We start from the raw sequence: 23,330 nt of genomic DNA on the forward strand, positions 1-23,330 counted from the left end.
ATTGGGAAGAAACTCTTCAGAGAGACCTGTTCCACCTTACCTCTTTTTGCAGGTTTCCCCATGGGAGGGGCTAGTCTGGCCCAGTGTTTTGAAACTTCTTGGGAATGATGGGTGATATCAATGCTACAGAAGTCCATATTGTTGGTCAGGAGGCAGGTGTGAGCTAGATACAGCCTTCACAAATCAAATTTCCCTAAAGCTTTATCTACCTCTGTAGCAGCTGAACCAATATCAGAGAGATCAAATGTGTATTACTATAAGTGGTAGTCTAATTTCTTGCAACAAGCTCTTTTCGCCGAGTGAGAATTTACCCGTTCAGTATAGAGCAGGTTTATGATGATGTATTAGGAGTTTATTGTAAATAAAAACAACATAACTTTCAAGATATGTAAACTGCAGTGGGGTGTTCTGTGGTGCTCGGTTGCCAAACCATCATGTAAAAACCTGCTAACATTCTCCTTATCATCAGCACTTTAACTGTAGCTGTAAGAGGTAAAAATACACCAAACAAGAAAGCCTTCTCTTAAAAAATAAAAATAATAATACAAAAACAAACAAACAAACAAAAAAAAGCCCCCTCCAAAAATGGAAATCTAGGGAGCAATTAATTGCAACAGAGAAATTAAACATGAAGAAAAAGATTTAGAAGAGCAAGAAAAAATTAAACTCTGTTTGAATAAATAATTAGATCATATTAGCTGGCCAAGAAGCAAACTGCAAAAAATACCCCACACCACAAACATTTTAAACAAAACATTCAGGGCCCAACGCTGACCCCATTGAGAACACTGATGAAACTAACTGACTGAATGGGAACCAAATAGGGTCCTTCACTTCACTTTAAGATCTACAAAATGTTTGTTTCCCCTTTCTCCTTCTGTCTTCAATTATTGGGGTAATTCCCAAGTCAGGCTGAGCATTGCTTAGTGCAGCATTTGATGGTAGGAAAAAGATTTCTTTGTGGCACACTTACACCTCTCCAATGGACAGGGATAGTTCAGCTCCTGACACAACTTAGAGAGGATTCAGAGATGGTCTATTTGTTCCCCGCTACTTATGGGACTGTTTTGGCAACTGGGGATAGCTGGAGCATAATGTAGCAACCTGCATGTAACTTGGAAGGAGGATCACAAGAGATTGTTTTGTTTTACAAACATGGAATCCTTTCATGCCATTACCCAGTACATTACGGAGGTGATGTAGAGTCAGGTTAGCTGATATTACCTGATGTTGGAGGAATCCTCAGCTGGTAAATCAAGTGGGCTTTATGCTCCCTTGGTAATCATGAAGCAAAGGGCCCAGAGGTTTCTAAAGATCAGAGTAGCATGTAGAGGGTACTAGGAGGTTAGGTGGGCTAGCTTAACCATTGAGGGATTAGGTTGTTGGTGACATACTAGAGAAACATTTCATCTTTGCTTATCTTTTGTTATAGATAAATGTCAAATCTGCAGTTCTCTCCCATAAGGGCAATGCAACTTTTTTATTTTGGCTTCATGTGTTTCTTCTCTGACTTCTTTAATGAACAGTATCTGATTGAAATGCATCTAGAATTTGGAGTTGACCATTAATGTTGAGAGAACAAATACTTGAAAGGAGAAGCACGAACAAAGATCACCAACCCAGTAGCATCAAAGTCTCTTGAAAACCTGAGAGTGGTTACAGTTCTTTACTTTCCAGTCCCTTAAGGGATGGAAGTTCATGCTGGGAGAGAGAGGCCTTGACTTTAGGGTCAGCAGGGGACAGCAGCGTGATAACACATTGATATTGAATATAAGTTGGCATTGTTCATATTTCAGCTTGAGCTCCTATCTTCAAACTGAGGTTAAGTAACAAAGCAAAGTTTTGTGGGTTACTCACTTTGCACAGTGGCTGCCTCCACTATTTCTCTCTCTACTTAGTGCCTCCGTGAACACTAACACACAGTTATAAATGTTCCAAAACTAAACCAGGGGAGATGGGGTGGTGTAATGGAAAGTCCCCCTGCATTCTCTCCTTTTCTGTGTCTGCTCCAGGCTTAGAACTCAAGAAGTACAGGGATTAGAAAGGGAGGGTTCAAGGTGTGACTTCTATTTCTGAGAAAACATTGAACAGAAAGAGACTTCAGCCTGGCTTTTGAGTAGACTGACTGGGGGCTTGTGCAGCGGAGACTGAGTCTCTGGTGAACAGCTTGCTGCAGTTATAATTTTAATGAAAATTGAAAGCTTAAGTGCCATCGTTTCCCATATTACTTCTACCCCTAAAATGATTTATTGACCACTTATACATGATACATTCTCCTGTCATGAATAACACACTATATATTTATTTTCATGAATAATGGGCACCATTTTAATTGATAGTTTCAGACAGAGTAGTAGATTTATTCCTACAATGAATAAAACTACTTGCAATATACAGACTGTATAAATTATTTTAGCACTTATTCTAGTTTTCCCTTTGCAACCCAATATGCCCTTAATGTTAACAGAAATCAATCAAACAAGATCTAATATATCACTATTCAGCAGCTTCTACAACGTACACTAAAACATTTTTTCTATAATGTTTTTGAAATGTGTTAAATGATGTTGCCAAAAGCTTTTGCTGAACCAAGAAGCTTTTGACTTGTCTGATGTATTTGTCTGTAAGATGGCAGTTTCATTTTCCTTTAGCTTATTTGTCTTTCCTTGGAATCCTACCTGTATATGTAAGACATCTCTTTTACTTTCATTTATTATACAGGCTTTCAGAAAATCTTCCCATTAAAGACATAAATGAAGCTTGTCCCACATGGATTTTTAGATGGAAAGTTAAGATTCAACTGAGATGATAATCAAATATTGATTCCTGAAATGTATAACCCTGCATGGACAGGTGAGTTCTGCATTCATTCCTGTGTGTGATATACCAAACACAATGAGCCAAGTCTGTGAGGGCTTCTCTTAATGCTGAGGATGATCATGGTTCAATACTAAAATTCCCATTTCTTGCAAATAATTTCATTCTGTAATTAATGTTCGAGGCTATATGTGATATGCTGTGTGCTCACAAATATGCCCCAGTTGCGTGCTGCAGCACAACAGAACTATAAAAGAATGAAATTGCACACATTCCTTTGTACAACGTAAAATCACAGAGCTCACAGTGACTCACTTCAAAATGGAATTAAAATGCTACAGAGCATACAGGAACAGGTTTCATTAAAATACAAACAAACACAAAGCTTCTTGAACAAATTGCATTGTGATGCATTGACTCAAATATCATTACAATGTGTTCACCTACCAGTAACTTTAGAGATCTATTGTTTCTTTTTGAAGTGAGGAATAATAGTCTTTTCATTTCTTCTTCTTTAATAAAATCTTTCAAATTGTATCAAGGTCAACATTTTCAAATATGGGTGCCTCAGTCTCAGCACTTAAATCCATATTTAGGCACTCAAAGTGTTTCTAAGTATCCATCATTCTCAACTTTAGGTGCCTTAATTGGAAAATTGTGACCTACATGTAAATAAAACACTTGAATATTTTTATGAACCAACAGATAGTTGACAAGAGAAGAACATGAGGAGGTATGATGGGTGAGGGATTAAGGAGAAGGGACAGAAGTGGGTCGTAAATCAAATGGCCCAAATAGAGGTCCAAGAATGTGTGTGAAAACATTATGGAGATCTTGTCAAAAACAGAGTAGAAGGATTAATATAAGGAAAGCACCTGGGGTTAGACTTAAATATTCTTCATTCTATTCTTGGCTCTGCTACTTACTTGATGTACGGTGTTGGGCAAGTCACTTTACCATCTGGTTGCCTTAGTTCATTAATTAATAAAATAGCAATTCTTGAAGGCAGTTCCTACTTTCCATTGAAGTTTTTAAAGCACTTTGAGATGCTTGGATGAAAGAGACTAGAGCAGTGCAGAATATTGTTAGTATAATGTGTCAAAGTATAGATGCAATCAGGTGAGCTACCACTTTCAAATAAGGCAATCATAGTAGATGTATAGTACAGTAGATGAACTGCAATTTTGTTTATTTTATTTAAAGTATAACACTACATTTGCTGCTCTGTATATTTTACTTGGCTAAAGCTACATTATTTGAAAAAAGGAAATGCTAGATCGTATAAGGATTATTTCTGTATCTGTATTAATGTTTCTTTTCTCTTGCTCTAAATTATGTAAGCAATTTCCATGAGAAAACACAAACCACGTGATTGCTAGACACTATAGTTTCATACTAGAGCTATGAAGTCAAGAGCTGTTTTAATAAAATACTGTAGTCAATTAAATTCAGTTTCTAAAGAAGGGAAAGTAAAGACTGCTGAAAGTCGATCAAAAGACACCACTCACTGCAGGGGGGCAAGTTAAGCAGAGAAGAACTAGACCTAAAGGGATAGAGTTCTTTCTATTAGGCAGCAGCAAAGTCATTTACATTATTCATTGCACTTTAGAAAAAAATATTCATGAATAGTTTGAAAGGAATAGATGGAACCTAACAGACAAAGGATGCAGACATAAAGCAAGGGAGGGAATACAAAGCAAAATGCAATACTACCTAGGGGAGTTAAAAGAAATATGAAAGAGTTCGAGAAATACAGAGAGACTAGGAAATACGAGACCACTACAAAAAAACAAGAAAAAAGAACATGCAAGTGAGGACTCCAAAATGGCTGAAAAATATTAAACTAATTTTTGCATAATTTTAAATGTAAAGGAAAAATGAAGAAAGAGAATGTTATGTGGGAGAGGAGACCACAGGCCAAAGTTTAGTTTAACTTGTACATAGGGAGTTTATTCTTCCCCCTTTCTTACATGGAATAGTGCTTTACTTTGAGAGTAGCTCCACTGAAGTCAGTGGCGGGGATGGAGGCGGTATAAGGTTGGGCTCTGTGGGGTGGCTCGCAGAGAAGGAACTGTAATGCAGGCAGAGTCAGACTTTTATGAGACAGCCACAAAATCTATAGGTTAAAATAGTGTGTGAATTCATTAAAGTTAATAAATATAAACATCTGTGTAGCTTGATTAACATACATGAATTAAGAAAAAAATAATATTAAAAAGAAGAAAAATGGTGCATTGCTGTTGAAGTGCATGGTAAAAGGTGTCCTCCACAGTCTTAGGTCTGAATTGGTCTAACTTCAAGCCATTAGATCTTATGTCTTTGTTTCCTCAATTAGAGACCTCTGTCATTAGAAATCTCTTCCCCATATAAGTACTTATAGGCCATGAGCAAGTCACCTCTAAACTTTTTATTTGTTAAGATTAATAGATTGAAGTTCTTTACTGTAAAGTAGGTTTCCAGACCTAGGGTCATTCTTGAGGCTTTTTCTAAACCCTTTCCAGTTTGTCAATTTCCTTAATTGGTCTCCAGAGGAAACTGACTAGGGAATTAGCACTAGTCAATAAATGGGGTAAATTGGATTTAAGAACAGAATGTCTGAACTGGGCCTCCAAAGAGGAGTTTAAGGCTACTATGTGAAAAGCAAATGCTAGTCTCTGGTGTAAACACTGTTGGCCTGACTCAAAGCACATTGAAGTCAATGAGAATCTTTCAGTAGGCTTCAATAGGCTTTGGATGTGGCCCTATAGAAGAGGATCATATGTAAAATTTCTGAGATAAAAAGGCTGCTTTAGAAAGACTTGGTGCAACCAGAACAAGAATATTGTATGCAGTTTTTCCCCTTCATGAAAGCTATAGAAACTATAGAGAAGGTGATACAAGGAATAAGATGGGGATAAATATACCTAGAGAAGCAGGTAACTAAAATTATACAGTGTAGACAAGAGAAGACTTATGAGATATATTATCCCAGTTTGAAAATCCCTTCCAGGTGCTAATATAGCTTCCCACAATCTCTCCAGGAATAACCTTCCCTCAAATTACTCATGTAATATAAAAAAGGAACGAATGTGATGTGTGTTAGATAACTGAGCCAAACTCTTATTAGTGAGACCATCTCTCCTCCTTCCTTCATGACATCACTCCCTCAGTTAGGTCACTTCTTTTTTCTCTTAGAGCTCAGTCCAACTCTCCTTGACATTTTCCCATTCTCTCTAAGGGGAGGTGCATTAGGGCAGTAAGAGATCACGTTTTTACTGTCTGTAGAATGACTTACACAGCTATGACATTATATATACACACAATAAAAATAATATTGATAAAGAACTTGTTCAAACTCAGAAGGAAAAGAGACAATACCATGAAGCTAGACATTCATAAAATATCTTTTATGACTTTGGTCATCAAAAGAGCATGGTTGAAATCCTGGCCCCATTTACAGTCAATGGCAAAATTCCCACGGATTTCACTGGGGCCAGGACTTCACTCTATACATATATTCTTGTATATTTCATTACTGTTCATCTGTTGGTCAGCGACAAATACAGTGCACTTTAATACACACAAAATGAGCGCACACCGCTCTTGGCAGCACAAATCTCTGCATAATATAAAAGCCATTATATATAATAAAAATTCTGTGGCCTTTATACTAGGCACAGTCCTATCGGGTATCTTGATAATCTACTGGAGACATACACTACTAGAGCGAGAGACTTACAGCAAAGAAAAACCTGTAGCTGGCCCATGCCAACCGACTCGGGCTTGCAGGTCTTGGGCTGCGGGGCTGTTCCATTGCTATGTAGACATCTGCTATGGGGCTGGAGCCTGGGCTATAATTGCCACCCACCTTGCAGGGTCCTTGAACCCAAGCTCCAGCCTGAGCCTAGACGTCTATACAGCAATGAAACAACCTGGCAGCTTGAGCTCCGTGAGCCAGAGTCAGCTAGCATTAGGGCAACCAAATAGCAACTGTGAAAAAACGGGACGGGGGTGGGAGGTAATAGATGCCTATATAAGAAGAAGTCCCTAAAAATGGGACTGTCTCTTTAAAAATGGGACAGCTGGTCACTCTAGCTAGCATGGACCAGCCATGGGTTTTTCTTTGCTGTGTAGACAGACCCTTAGTGGCTACACTTGCATATTAGGCAAACACAGATGACTGGCTATGGTGCTGACAGGTGAATACATCATATTATAACTTTGTTAAAGCTTTTGTCCAACATTTGCAAACTTGAGTATTTATGTTAGTAATTGAAATCTGAATTTAGGTGAAGTAGCACTTTTTTCTGAGGTGCTAAGCATGTGCAGCCCCATGGAAGTCGGTGGGACACCACTTCTAGGAAGAAAAATCATTTTTGGTGGGAAGAATACTTTCTCTTCCTCTTTCTATTCTCCCCTACCACCACAAGACTATATTACAGCAAAGAGTAAAATCCAGCTTTCCTGACTCCCAGTCCTTTGACCATGCTGCCTCTACAAGTATAATAATTTCACCTATGGGCAGGACATTTTTAATCTGGTTTCTATTTAATTTTTTTGTAATTAATGTTTGAGCACATCTCTGTTTGATAATATAATTGTCATATAACTAAAATAAAGATGAACAGCAAATAAAATTAGAATTAAAAAAAACTTCTCCTGTCTCATCTTTTATTACAGGTAAAAATATAAAGCTAAGGTGGGTTTTCAACAATTATTAATACTGGGTCCCATCAGTAAGACAGACACTGTAGATACTGTAGAAATATATAAAATATTGAAGTAAAAATGCAAAAGAAATTAAAATCAGCCTTAGCTCACAAAACAGCAGTGATTTCCATATATATTTTTGTGTGTGACTCTGAACATTCCATCAAAAACTTTTGCAAATGTCTGATCCACTTTGAATATTCCTGAAAATTTCGAAGCTGCAGTTTGCTTATCAACTTCAACTTGAAATGATGTTCCCTAGGAAAAATCATGTGGGTTAAATTGCACAGCATTGCTTATATGATAACTACTGCTTCCGCTTCACTGTGCAGTTGACTGGAATCCTCAGCATCTTTAGAGCAAATTGCCAAATCTTCTTCAGAGTAGCCTTCTCATAATAACACCACAGAATGAATGAATATGCTCTCTATAAGTGCTAAATTTTGACATATTGGTTTCAACCTCTGACTAAGGAGTGGTATAGAGCTGCTGCAACTCAAGGAGCACTGTAGACACTGCTTCAGACAGATGGTCAGTCTCTCTTGGTACTGCTCACAGTGCAGGCAGGAATTCATTTTGCACAAGCCATGAGGATTGCCCAGGTGCACGCAGGCAGGGCAAGGGAAAACATAATCTTGCCTCCTCCTTCTCATTCTCTACACCCTTTTCATCATCCAGCTCCAAGCAGCAAACAGTGTATGTGCTGTATAGAGTGCAGGGATTGCTATAATAAGTAGAGCTGGTCAAAATGCAATTTTTCTGTTACGTAAAACATTCTGGCATTTTGCACAAAATTTAGAACAAAATTTTAAAATGTCATAATTTCCCATGGAAAGGAAATTCTGGGGATTTTTTTAAAAAAGAGAAAATATATAAGAAACAAATTAGAGCAGCAGGTTGCCCCAATTCCTGGAGTCTCTTTGAACTGTCACAACTACCAAGGACTTATTCCCTGGGTTGCTCCAGGAGTAGCCCAGGGAGTCTCCCTGAGTCAAGAGCAGCCCAGGTGGTCCCTTGAAGCCTGGGACTCCTGCACTGTGGAGCCTAGAAGCTCTGAGAACCTGTCTCCTCCTGGGGCTTCCAGGAATACCAGGTTCTGGCTATGAGCCAGTCCACATAGTGAGGCTGCTCTGAACCCTGGAAATCCTGAGGTCCCTGTCTTTGAAGCAGACTGCTGGGTAGGACTACCCAGGCGCCATGACCCCTGAAAGTCTGGGCTCCCCGACTCCAAAACATTCTGTATGGCAGGACTCTCTTGGCTCCCCAGCAGCCCACAAAGCAAACTGGCAAGAAACCAGTTAAGGTTTCATCAGACCTTTGTCTGTTTTTGGGTGGAAGTTTGCTGGAACCATAATATTTCTGTGAAACTTCTCAGTTTCGATGAACTGACATTTTTCTGATTGGAAAAAACCCTGTCAGAAAATTCCTGACCAGCTCAAAGCATGGTCCACGCACAGCTGCACAAGAGTTGGGAAAAGTTCCTGGCTCCCCCCTCCAACCATGTGTCTCTGGGCCAGGCCCACTTAGAATCCAAGTAGTGATGTTCAGTGTTGGCAGACTCAAAGTATATGTAATATAGAAAGTGTTGAGGCGGATAAGTGAGTGAAAACAATGATGGTCTTGTTTATTAAAATACAAGTATGAATCCTTAGGTGAGACTGCGTGGGATATAAGTCAGTTCGGACTTTAGTTCTTAACTCTGGTGTAGATTTTCTTTCTAATGAAAGATGTTCTCCTCCCAGCCACTCTACATAAAGCAAATGACATTACTGCGAGATGGATTGGCACTAACGTACACCTTTATTTTCCCCTTATTACTAGTGCACAAATCACCTTGGTTTCCCAATATCTTATAGGATTTTTTCCCTTTTCAATTTTTTTCTCCTAAAAAATAAAAGGCTGTTAATTAATCCTCTGGGCCCCTGAGCCCAATTCCAAGCCAAGTCTTATAGAAGAAAACAATGTAGTTATTTTGCAAAGTAAACTAGCTTTATTTCCATAACACAATTATGTGAAATTAAGGTGTGAGCGAATCTTGTAGCTCACCTTCCATTGTAAGCCTCTCCATTTATTTCACTCATCTCTTACAATAAAAAATCCTTTAGGATCAAACTTTCCAGGATTGGTCTGAATTTTGTTCTGATTTTATTTTCTTTTTTAAATGCTTAAGCAAAAAGAGTTCAGCTATTCCCAAGTTAGATGGTCAGGAAGAAGATTGGTAGAGCCCCCTCAGGCTGTGTTATGGGCTCTTGCAAACTTTTTAGAGAGGGATCAATGGCTCCATGTCTACTTGACATCTGGTATCAAGCAGAGTGCCCCAAGGGTCAGTCCTGGGGCTGGTTTTGTTCAATATCTTCATTCATGATCTGGAGGATGCCATGGAGTGCGCCCTCAGCAAGTTTGCAAATAACACAAAACTGGGGGGAGTGGTAGATATGCTGGAGGGGAGGGATAGGATTTAGAGGGACCTAGACAAATTAGAGGATTGGGCTAAAAGAAATCTGATGAGGTTCAACAAGGACAAGTGCAGAGTCCTGCACTTAGGACAGAAGAATCCCATGCACTGCTGCAGACTAGGGACCAAGTGGCTAGGCAGCAGTTCTGCAGAAAAGGACCTAGGGATTACAGTGGATGAGAAGCTAGATATGAGACAACAAGTGTGCCCTTGTTGAAAGAAGGCTAATGGCATTTGGGGCTGTATAAGTAGGAGCATTGCCAGCAGAGCAAGAGACATGATCATTCCCCCTCTATTCGGCATTGGTGAGGCCTCATCTGAAGTACTGTGTCCAGTTTTGGGCCCCACAATACAAAAAGGATGTGGAAAAATTGGAAAGAGTCCAGCTGAGGGCAACAAAAATGATTAGGGGGCTGGAGCACATGACTTATGAGGAGAGGCTGAAGGAACTGGGATTGTTTAGTCTGCAGAAGAGAAGAATGAGGGGGTTCTAAAGAGGTTGGATCTGGACTGTTCTCAGTGGTACCAGATGACAGAACAAGGAGTAATGATCTCAAGTTGCAGTGGGGGAGGTTTAGGTTGGATATTAGGAAAAACTATTTCACTAGGAGGGTGGTGAAGCACTGGAATGGGTTACTTAGGGAGGTGGTGGAATCTCCTTCCTTAGAGGTTTATAAGATCAAGCTTGACAAAGTCCTGGCTGGGGTGATTTAATTGGGGATTGGTCCTGCTTTGAGCAGGGGGTTGGACGAGATGACTTCCTGAGGTCCCTTCCAACCCTGATGTTCTATGATTCTCAGAATGAGGAAGGGTCCCAATAGGGTACTCTGAAGCTGGTGAAGGCATTTTGTGCACCTCTCTTGGGGTGCACGGGAGTGGGGCCTTCACTTCCATATTCCCATGGTGCTATGGAAGTAGACCAGCTCTAGGTGACCCCTGAACAATTTGGGTCAGATGCTCAGCTGATATATAGCCATAGGCATTCGTGGTGCTATGCTCATTCACAGCAGCTGAAGAGCTTCGCCTTAGTCCTTCCAATTAGATCTAACCCTATTTAACAAGAAATATGTTTCAGTATGGTCCTTAATACCACAAATTATATTTAGTAGATGCTGCAATTTCATATGATACTGAAAAATTGTAGATACTGTGTATGCAAAGGATAGTGATGGGTGACTGACTGCTTTTTCTGTATTTTAGGATGGGTTATGTTCTATTAACATACATGTTTAGATGTATCAGAACCTATTCTCGTTGAATAGATAGGGCCTGACATTTCACTGCCTTCCACTTTGTGTAATTTTTACAAATGTGCAATGTGGGTGTAGGATGCCAGTATTCTGTTTTGGTAGCCTTTTATACCACCAACTTTGTACAAATGAAAATGACTATACATAGTACAAGGCGGTGAAGAATCAGGTCTATATTATTTAGAAAGAAAGGCCTGTGATTTTTTTTTTATCCTCATCTCCATTTCTTCATTCCCTACCCAGTTCTTTCCAGTTTTATCATAGTGTCAGGATTTTTGGAGTTTTTCACTCAGTCAAATGCAGGAAAATATCACTTCATGGGTGAAAGGGAGGCCATACAATGTCCTCTATGCTGCTCAAACACCATTTTGGGTGAAATTAGTTTGTTTTGCTTGCTAGTGAAGTGCAAGGGGGCTAGACAAGTGAACATGGGACATGGTGTAAGCTGCAGGAGAGCATCTTCATAGCCATGATTCCAGCTTATTAGCTTGAGTAGAAGGTCATAGCTCATCTGCCACTTGTGTGGTGTGTTGGTACAAAGTCAATGTGTAAACACAGACACGGTGGTCCTATCTTGGCTGTTCCTAGGTCTGTTCCCATTGCTGCCTTTTATGCTAGCTCTTGGGGGCTGGTGTAGAGACTCCTTTCTCCCACAAAGGGATGCAGTAGCTGTTCTGTGCTGCATCTCCTCCCATAACCTCAATGCAGGACTCAAATGTCTGGAAGAATGTGGCAGTGACGCTTTCTGCTACACCTGAATTTCACCGTAAATGCAAATGGCTGATTCATAGTCTATTTAGTACTTGCTTAAACCTATAGATCTATCGGCACTACTCTCCAACTATAAGATCAGCTGTTCAAAAATATGAGCTGATACCAATGAGCACTTATTCACAGCAAGAACTAGTCAAAAACCTTCCATTTTCAAAAAGCATCAAAACCCAGAATACCTCAGAGTAGATTATTTATATGATCCTAATGCAACTGCCATATTCAATCAGGAGAAACTGATTCAAAATATTAATGAACATCTGCAGACTGATTTCCCTTTTGAATGCCTCCCAGTGGCATAAACTGGCATCCATTTAAATGATTGCTTCCCAGATAAATTTCATATTAAGAGCTAGATTTTTTTCCACTCTTTCTCATATGGAGTATTCTTTACTCCACATGTAATACCATTCAAGTAAATGAATACTACTTAACATGAGGAAAGGTGGCATAATTTGACCCTAACTGTTATCCAATAGAATCAACCTTATATAAGCAGTTTATTAATTGATCTAATAAATTATAAACATTTTAGCAAAATAAAATGCCTCATAAGTGTTAAAAAACTTGAACACAGAGTAAAGTGGAATTCTCCAAACTATTAACTATGATATACCCAACTTACATGTAATCATATCTGCATTTGAAATCCTAGCGAAAATATAATCTGACTCCAAGCTACCTTTATAACTACTTACAATTAAAATATTTCTTTAATATTTTCTCAGAGAGCACTTCAGTATAATTAATTCTCACATCTAAGAAAAGTTTGCAAGACCCGAAAAAGCAAGAAAAGTCTCTAATTTATCAAGTATTACTGTAAATGAATAATGACTAATACACTGGCAAAGAATTATCAGTAGAATTAGACTATGATAATAGGGAAATTATTTGGGAAGGTATATGCAATACCACATTTTTACAAAGTAGTAGTTGTTGATTGCTGCAAACATGTGCTTCACTTTACAAACAAATATCACACATTCCCTGCCAAAGGATTTATGCTGTTGTTACATATTGCCATCCTTCTTCTAAGGGAAAGTCTGCAGAGTCATTATGATAGGTCTCCCCACTCCACTTTATGATAGGTCTCCACACTCTCCCTGGAGGGAGAACTAGATTTGTCAGTCAAAGCAAGCTGGGAGTGACCACACCCCTGAAGACCCTGCCTGTTTGTTCTGCCCACAGCAGCTGCAGGCAGGCTTCATCCTGCTCACTACCTATTCTTCCTATTTCATTGTTTAAGTACTAATGTGGGTACATGTTAGATGGCCCAGGTCCAGTCTCAGCAGTTCAGATTGTATACTAACGTGTTGTCTCAGTACCCAATATTTAAAGAAGTATGTTCATAGGGAGAAAATCTTATGTGAGCTAGTGTAACTTCACTTGTTGCAGTATCTCCCTTCATAGTTGAATGTAAAGGTCCCAGCTCACAAACGATTAACCAAAAAAAAAAAAGGGGGGGGAGGTAGGAAAGCAAAATATCAAACCATTTACATAGATAAACAAACTGTGAATAACTGGAGTTCACTCTCAGGGCTTACGGTAAGCAAGGCTGAATATTTTTGTATGGTCATAAATTATGTAAAAGCTGCATTACCAAAAAAGGAAACTTCACAAAGAAAAAGAGATATGGGATATTTTATTGAACATGTGGAGTTAAATATTGATTACCTGTAATGTGCCATGATAGCTTTCCAAGAACGGAGAATCCGCTATCTCAGTGGAAGTTCTTTGTCAGCATAAAACGTACTGTAATATATTAGTGAGCTGCATCTCATTGCAATGCTCCACTAATATGGTCTATCAATATGTCTATGTCTGATAAGTAAAGGAAAGGGGGGAAGCCCGATTGCTTTAATCATTTAAAACTGGACCACACAAGTACTTGAGGGAACTTCAGGGGATGGAAAGCACACCTAAATAGATCCAGGTCCTCTCTAATTTTGATTTTTCACTAATGCTTTCTAAATGTTGTTTTATTGCATACAAAAAATGTTATGTAGGTTGCCAAGTCAAGCAATCAAAAATCAGGAAATGCCAAATATACACTTACTCATGCAGCCTTAATTCTGCCCCCTTCTGTATCCATCCTGAGCACAGTCCTGTAGAAAAAAGTATTATGTGATCATGTAATTAAAAATTCTATCATAATGCAGGCACACAAGGGGGCTGAATTAAAGTTGCACAACCAGCTATAAATCTGTCATTTCTGAACATTTGAGTGACTTTCTTTTAATATAATTTTTGTATATAATATTCTGGGGGTTAGGTGTTATAGGAAAAAGGTGGAAACAAATTCTATCATGTACAACAGTAGAACTTTGCCATCTTTTATGGATCATTAGCAGAGATTGGCCCTTCAGTACAGCTTAAGCTACAGATGAGAGCTGTTAAATGACAGCATGCGAAGGCTGTTATGAGAAAAGGGGAGACGGAATTCTGGTGCTCGGTGCTGGGCCCTGAAGATGGCTGGTGTGGGGGAGCACAACTCATCCTGGCCCAGTTGTCTTTATGTCCCCAAGACAGGGTTTTGGGGAATTCCAGCCTGTGTGGTGCCCCATGCGATGGAGTGTGAATGTGCTGATGAGGAGAGGCCAGCTATTGGGTTGGGAGAATGAAGAAACTTGTCCTGGTTCTTGTCCCCATGTGGTGCCCAAAGAGGGCCACAGACCCCTGGGTAATGCACCATGGCAAGGGGATACCAGTGTGGCTCTCATCTCTCCTTCCAACAACTACAGCTGCTTTGGAAGCTCCCAGGTGTTCCCAGTACAGTGGTGGCAGATGCTGATGCTGCTCTGGTACCAGTATAAGCCTGGCCTTAAAATGTTTGGGTGATCAGTTGTTATATTTAAACACTGTCAACATTTTCCTGAGGAACGCAAGTTAGAGAAGGGAAATGCCATTTCTTGAACAGTTTACATATCAGTAAAAATTTAAAGGAATTTAATGAAACAAAAAAAAAAAAAGGAAAAAAAAAAAGATGCCCCTCTAGCCTAAGCACATACCTCTGCCAAATATCAAAAGCCTGTTGCAAACAAACAATGAAGGTGGAAGAGATTTGCAAAGGAAAGGTCACTAGATTCCTTTGCAAGGGAAAGTGTTAGGCAACCTAAAGACAGAGGTTGCTGCCTATGCCTCCTATGGGACAAATCCTGCTCCATCACTCAGTCCTTACTTGGGCAAAGCTCCCATTGAAGACTATGGGAATTTTACTTAAGTAAGAACTGAAATCCAAAGGTCTCATCCAAATCTCATTTAAATCTTTCCATTGATTTCAGTGATCTGACCCCTGATTCACCTTTCACCGGTATGTAAGGCCAGAAAGACATAGAATAAGTACAGTTCTGCTGCACAGGTTGCCAGACACAGAGAGCCCAAGCAAGTGGACTTCTTCACTTCATGCACAGCAGAGCACTCCTCTGCAAAGGTTCAATTGGCATCATCACATAGGTGGAAGTTGGAGTAAAGGCTTGCCCAGTGGGTCCACTAGTCAAAATTGGGTGCCCCCCACCAGCCCCCACACACCTCTCATTTGGAAAGGCTATTTATTTAGACTTTGCGCAGGGTGAGAGCATTAATATTGAACTCCTATGTTTTCTGGTATGTGTCACTTTGTCAGTTATTGCAGCCATTTTATTTGTTAAAGTTTATAACTTGATATTATGAGTAAACAAATATATAATCAGAGAATAGAAATATTAAAACATACTGTAAATACTATTACTCTATGGTATTTGGCAATGTTGTTGTAGCCTTGTTGGTCCCAGGATATGAGAGATGCAAGGTGGGTGAGGTAATATTTTGTATTAGACCTACTACTGTTGGTGGAAGGGACAAGCTTTCAATCTTCACAGAACACTTCTTTAGGTCACTATGTATGGTATTTAGCATTTATTTTTCTTTCTTTGCTTCACTGCAATATTATCACAATATAAGTTTTAATGAAATAAAATAGTTACAGTAGTTACAGTATTTGATGACAAGCACATTGCCAGGCACCATAAAATATCTGAGTCAATGCTAATTCATAAGGAGGGAGGTGTTACCAGACGAGTGCACCAATTAGTGACCCAGGGCATCTGATGCCTAAATAGCTATTTGAAGATATCAGTAGCTAGACTAAAGCAGTCACCCTCAAGATGGTCTAAATACCTCATACTGTGTTCATTAGGGAAACCACTCAGAGCATTGTGTTTGGATTCACTGGTTCTGTGCTCAATTTGATCATCTTCAGAAGCACACAAGATCACAGGCCAGAGTCATCAAAGTGAGAGATAAAAGTGATATTTTCCTTTGTACAACTTGTTGGTGGAGGTATTTTAAATTAAACAACATTTTACCCAAATTAGTTCTCAATTTATTAAAAGTTCTGAATTTTGCACTGGCCTGCTTCTAAAGCAGGAAAGAATTCAGGAGAGTTGTATGAATACAATTTTCTATATAGCAGTAGTTCTCAACCAGAGGTCTGGGGCTCCCACAGTGGCTGTGAGCAGGTTCCAGAGGGTCCATCAAGCAGGGCCAGTATTATACTTGCTGAGGCCCAGGGCAGAAAGCTGAAGCCCCCCCACCGTGTGAGGCTGAATCCCAGGGCCCTGACTACTGCCACCTGGAGCTGAAGCTGAAGCCTGAGCAACTTAGCTTTGTGGGCCCCCCGTGTGGCATGGGGCCCCAGGCAACTGCCACGTTTGTTACTCCCTAACACCAGCCCTGGTTTTTATATTTTAAAAAATAGTTGTTGTGGCACAGGTGGGCAGTGGAGTTTTCATAACATGTTGGGGGGAAGGTGAGGCTCAAAAGAAAAAGGTTGAGAACCCCTGATGTATAGTACAAAATGATGCTAAATTGAGGCTGACCCAGTAACTGATAGCAGGGCCTTGTCTTCCGGGGTATGGGTGATGGTTTATTTTTTCTTGCATATAAAATTCACTATGATTATAAAATAAGTTTCACAAGGAGAAGAACTTAAAGTTTGGATTCTTAAATTGATAAAAGGATGGATAGAGTAGTTAGAGCTGACCTTTAGGATAATGAAGCTTGTGTCCTTTGGTCTTTTTGGTCCAGAAGAACTAAAATAGATGAAGGAGCATGGTAACTTTTTTCCCTTTCATTGTAAGAAAAGTTTCTAGCCATTTTCCTTGCAAAGATAGCCTGGGAAAAGTAAACTTGAAGGCAGCTCATGATTTGGAGATAAACCAGACTTGACATTGTCAGGACCCACTGACACCTGGGCCATGCAGTTTGGAGTCTGCTAACTTCTTCCTTGGAACGCCTTAGCTGGCTGGTGACTAGAGCTGGCCAGAAAAAGTTGACTTTTCAATGAAAAATTGAAAATGCTGGAAACTGAAAATTATGATTTGGAAGTTGTTTGGGTGCCTCATATACTCATTTTTCCCTCTCGGCTGTATTCCTCAGCCAGACTACATCTTCTCATATAAAAGCATTATTGTCTTCTTCTTGTTGAATGACTACAGTGCATCTTTGGAGTCTGTGATCATGGTGCATCAAGGGCAAGTGTAGTCCATAAGGCAAGGAGGGGCATGAGGTAGCCAAACTTACAACTCAAAATTAGACATCATGGTGATATTTCTGTATCTTCTTTTGGGCCGGGGGCGGGGGGATGGATTTTGGCAAAAAGGAAAAGGGGGTTGACTGAAAACTTTTTTGTGAAAAGTCAACTTTCCCCCCCAATTCATTTTGTTCGAAAACCCAATTTTCTGTTTAACCCCCCCCCCCAAAAAACCCCTCTCAATAGAATCTTTTGACGAGGTCTAGTGATGACAGCAGGTCTGATTTCCTTCAAGCCTTGAAATGGGTAAAAAACTTCATAATAGCAGTTATACAATAAAGATAGGAGAAAATGAATTAATCGGAAAGGAGGTTTTATTTATATAACTTCATAGCCATGTATAATTAGACATAGCCTTATGAACCACTATCCACTCCCAACTTTGCTGATGTTCAAATTACTGCCCAGCACATCAGTCTCCTGAATATCACATTAAAATTCCTACCTAAAGCTCAGTTAACAGACATCTAATCTAGAATTTTTTCCAGCAAGTGCAACAAGTATCAGGGAGAAGCAATTAATTGTAAATGCTTTTGGACAGATTGTTGCCACTGAAGATATTTGTGTTTTAGTTGACATGATCTTAGAGGCAAATGCTCACCCACATGCATCACTACCCATGAAATGATATAAATTATTCTATCACAATTCTGATAGTTAAGTACTTTTGCACACACAGACATCCCCAGGAGTAAATATCTTCTAAAAATTTAAATAGAAAGGGACAGATTACCAGGTATACAATAGGCTTTGAGAGGAAAACATTCCTGGGTGTTTATTTTAGTCTAATGGAGATAGAAAATAGACAGAGAGCATCTTTATGGAGGAAAGCTTGGAGGGCAGGATACAGCTTCATTTAAGAGGCTTTGTATAGTAGAGCCATTCTGTGTCCTCCCAGGACCTAGCTGCTAACCTTTAATTTTGAAAGCATCTCTCTCAGTGCAGTATCTGAAAGAAATTTACAGCAGATACGAAAATTTAGATGAAGGACAATCTGCTTTTAAAAAAGGGCTAAAAGCCAGAAGTCAGAATTTGGGAGATCTCAACAGTTTAACTCCATTCCTTTGAATACACTTGGGACCTGATTCACTGGCAGAAAACTGGAGTGAGACAGTTGGAAACCAGTACTTAGAAGGTTTAAGAGCCTTCCTTTGCCAGGGGCTTTTAGTTGAAAGATACAATAGTCTCCTAAGGATATACATTGCAGAAGGCCACATTTTGCTTTCTTTCCAGACAAAACTATTTAAAGGAGAGGCAAGTAGGTAAGGAAAGCCTACTCCATGGCCATTAGTAGCAGAGATACTTCAGGATTTGGGGGAGGCAGAGAAAGCAGTTTTCTATGGCCCCTATCCTAAGGAGCACAGCACCTGATTTTAGCTCCTCTCTCTGCCTCTGCCTACCACCTTTATTCCCTTGAGGGTTCATATAAGCTGTGTTAAGCCACTTGTATAATTGCAGTAGGGAGAGGAGGGCACCTGAGAGAGTTTCGTATTATGGTCTTTGTAAAGTTGTAGGTTATTTTTGTTATGCCAATGTGAGAGTAGCTCTTTACTGTTAGAAGCCCTAAGACTGAACTGATTATGCTGCAGGGTGTATGTGTGATGAAATTTTCCAAGATGGAAGCTGACTAGTTGTCTATGTGAACCTATACTGGCATAAAAAATCTATTTTTTTCAGTTCAAATCCGTTTTGGGTCTCCATATGTTATAGTATTTTGTTTTCTTTAAAATCAGATTCCTTTCTTTAAGTAAACAGGGCCACATTACCCATGATTGGTGTGCCTGCCCTTAAGTAATTGTGGGGAAAACCCATACCCCCTCCACAAAACCAGTCAGTTGAGAAGCGTCCTCTTTATCTTCTGCTTCAGTCACCAATGGGAGAGAGAATTTTCAGTCCAGTGGGCACATTATACCTACGCAAATGAACTCAATGCCTTCTTCAATAGAATTGCCTACAGCTTTATTTCCATATATGGAAATAAGTTGGGACAGAGTCACTGACTCCAACAAGGAGAGGGGCAAAAGCAAATGGGTTATAAGAATAAAATCAGCTCCAAAACAGAGAGAAGTTACCATGATTGTAGAAACCATGGGGCTTGTGGAACCTCTTCAGGTCTGGAGACAATTTGGGTTAGAAAGAGATATTGGGGCCTGTTTCTGACTTTACGTATACTGGTGCAAATCATGAGTAACTCCAAGGTAAGTAAATTAGTGGAGTTACACAACTAATCTGGTTTACGTGACATCAAAATCAGACAGTTAGTAATGAGTGTTTCCTTTTTAATATAATACCTGCAATTGTAGAATACAGCAGAAATTTTATGCTTATTATAGGCAGGGCTGGTAGTGCCACCTATTATTAAGATTGACTGATATTTCCCATTATAAGAGACTTATTCAGTCGTTTATAACTTTCCTAAATGTTTCAGGTTGATATTTTCCATTCTGTGTGTCTGATTCAGGTTGATGATTTTGATTTTTATTTCAGCCCAAACTGTTCAGCTGTTTCAGAGAATGAGGCTAGAACAAAATGCATTCTTTTGCCTATGGGCTGGGTGAGGCTGGTCGTGGAGAGGGGAAGGAAACTGGAAATACAGGAGGAGATAGGGACTTAGACAGCTAGACCAGAGGGGGAGACTAGGAATGTCTGGGCAAGGAGACTAGGATATAACTGAAGACTATATCATAATGCGTACGCACAAGAGGTGAATTCTGATTGCATGGGCAACCTTAATTCTGGTGTTTTCTACTTTTGAGTGCTTGACTTTGCAACCTTAATAATGTTCTTTTAACATATTTATGTGTGCAATTTTATGTATTATGTGGTTACAGTCATTTTTTTCATGCCACAAATTATGTGCTATAATTCAAGAACTAAACACTTTGTAAAAAGCATTTTGTTGTACACAGTTAATTAGCTGACAAGTGAAGGGCAAATGCCCAAATCCTGAGGGGAAAATTCTCCTCCCTAGTCAATGCTACAGATCTCTGATCCATGCTGTAGATCTCACTTCTATATTTTGTGTGCTTATTCTACATGAGGTCAATGGAAGTGCTGCACATAGGACGAGTGCAGAATATGTAGCAGCAATCTGCATTGCAAACAGGAGATCTGCCCTGTGAGGAGGAGGAAGATAAGGAAATCTATTTTGTAGATGAGAGTATAGAATTTTGCTATAATTCTGCATATGCCAAAAAAATGCACATAGTTCCAGGTAAAGATATGCATATCTGTGGTGTCCTGGAAATATCGCCTGTAATAAACTTCACTGAATTTCAGTTACCACAGAGCTGGGAAAATCTATTAAAGTATATCAAAAGAATCTTTTGGAAATTGGCTGAGATTGACTTTTCTAGAAGAATATCGGAAGATTCTCCCTACAGAGAATATATCCTTCTACAGTGCCAGAAGAGCAAATGATTCCAGGAAGCAATCAATTCAGGGGGGGAAAATCCCACTTAATTGCATTCTGGACCTTTTTTCTTCAAGATGGAATAGTTTTAAGAATAAAACATATATATTGCCCCTAGAACTCTAGGTTTAATGTTCAAGCCTATAATTTTATTCAGCTGGGAAAAGGATAAAATATTCCCTCAAAGCAAAGGAAATTCAGACTTAAAACTGAAACCCAATTCTGAGAACCAGAGAATTAGGAGGAGGTGGCCAGGCATTTAGATTGTCTGGTTTCCACCCCAGGGCCTAAAAGACTCTGTTTATTGAAAGAACTATGACTCAGTATCATTTTTATTTTGTACATTTTATTAAAACTCTTAAACAAACTAAAATAAAATCAAGGAAACCTATCACCAGAATTAAAATAAAACTGTCAAATCAGAATCAAATTGTGATCCAATCAACAAATCTGTCTCAGTATTTGGCTTGAGTTAAATCATCAAATTAGCACCCAAAATAATAAATCCTTTTATCAGTTCTAAGGAAGAGTCTAAAAAGGTGGCTGGCCATTTGATTATAAATCCCAGATAAAGAATATTACTAAAGTCAATCAAATCTATCATTTGAATCTGGTCAAATAGCTTAATGCTTAAAGTGTTAACTAATTGTTACCTAATGTCTACCTCAGCAATCTCAGAGCCACTTATAAAGAAATTTTCTTAGATTTCAGTTGCTACGTGTTAACTAACACTCCCTCCTCCCTTAAGATATTATAATACTAGCTTTAACACAGCCTTCTTACGCTCACAGAGCAGGAAATTCAGATAAAGAGACAGATAGTGATGTTCTGCTGGCAAAGCACCTACAGCTGCAGGAAGAGACTGATCAAAGCTGGATTTGTCTGTTTGTTGGTGTCATGACTTCACAAGGTCATCAGTCCCAGAGATTCTGGAATATTAGTCTTCTCTGTTTTCTTGCTGACCTGAAAGGCGAGACTTCTCTGTTTTTCCCTTGAGTCTAATGGCTTATGAATTTAGCTTTCTCGATCTTCCAGTACCTTCTTACAATGTCTTCATACAAATCAGGTGTGAAACCTACCTTGGAACCATGGAACTTGGGCCAATAAAGTTTGAATTAGTTCATTGTTAAAAAGTAAACTTGGAAATGTCCCGTTTAAGCCAGCAACTTTAAAATTAGGTATATTCCCTATCAAAGTGTTTTTGGTATATGGCTCCACACACATACATACACAAATATGAAAAACTCAGACACACAAGACCACTATTGAGGTATGGTTTTATCTGGATCAAATGTCTTAAAGACAATATAAAACCCCTATAAAAATAACTGATGGGAAAAACTCTAGGACAAAAAAAAGTTGCTTGACATTCATCCATCAGCACAACAAAAATTAAGTCAGACTTATGATAAATTTCTTCATCTCCACTTTCTTATCTGCTAATCTAAAACCAGATAAATGTTCTCATTCTTCTTGCAAATAAGGCAATTACAGTAATTTTCCTATTTTGGAACAGGGATATAGATCAGCTGATCCTCAGATAGCTAAACTGACAAGTTACTTTAACAATCATGAAGATGAAATCCATTTAAAATATCAATTTTAAATTGTATATAAGGTCTGAATATGAAGACAAGCTATTCTCAGCGTCTTTAGCTCACACTACTAGTACTGAACATGTCTTGAAACAATAGGTTCTGTGCTCTAATTTGCATGCATGATACATTTTATCCTTGCCTCTGCATTTTCTTTTGCTTGTGTGTTCCTAAGACACACCATGATCAACAGAGATTTTTGGTTTAATGTGTTTACAAGGCACATCGTTCAGTGCACTCTTTAAGTTCATCAATTTACTACTAAATAAACTTTATTTTAATATGCAGATTATTGTATTTGCTGTCTAGCTTCTTGAATTAAGCACATGGGCTGCCAACTTTTAAAGTGGTAAATATGCACTCCTATTACCTGCTTTACCATTTCTATCATTTCTCTCTTGTGATCAGTGGAATAGCCTTTTCTAAAGAGCTTTGGTAACATAGCTTATGTGCAATCCTGTAAGTCACCAAGCATAAAAAGGTAGTGCCTGAGATGCTCAGGTTTCTTTCCCATTGAAGTCAATGAGAACCCATGTATCTGAGGTCAATATTTGACCCTTACAGTTTACATTAAAACAAACCGAGAAAAACAATATAAACTGTATTTTTGCTACATATTTGAGTCTTTCTTAAAGAATGCAAGAAGATTAACTCCTTACCTCATCATGGCTAGCCAGTTTTTCAGTAACTGACCAGGCCTATCCTGCTATTCCCAGCCTCAGCCAACCTGGGAACCATTATTCTTTCTTAGCATGCATGTATCACTTACATC

The 23,330-nt window shown here is 39.0% G+C and overlaps 1 long non-coding RNA gene across 1 annotated transcript in view; it reads left to right on the top strand.

Annotated features, from left to right (window-relative positions):
• Positions 1 to 23,330, top strand: part of LOC120405550 — a 40,658-nt gene that overhangs the window by 10,973 nt on the left and 6,355 nt on the right. Inside the window, exon 2 of the long non-coding RNA XR_005598663.1 lies at positions 2,722 to 2,853. This is a non-coding gene — a long non-coding RNA (uncharacterized LOC120405550). The remainder of the gene's footprint in view (positions 1 to 2,721; positions 2,854 to 23,330) is intronic.

This window comes from Mauremys reevesii, linkage group 5, assembly GCF_016161935.1.
Source record: "Mauremys reevesii isolate NIE-2019 linkage group 5, ASM1616193v1, whole genome shotgun sequence".
Lineage (NCBI taxonomy): Eukaryota > Metazoa > Chordata > Testudines > Geoemydidae > Mauremys > Mauremys reevesii.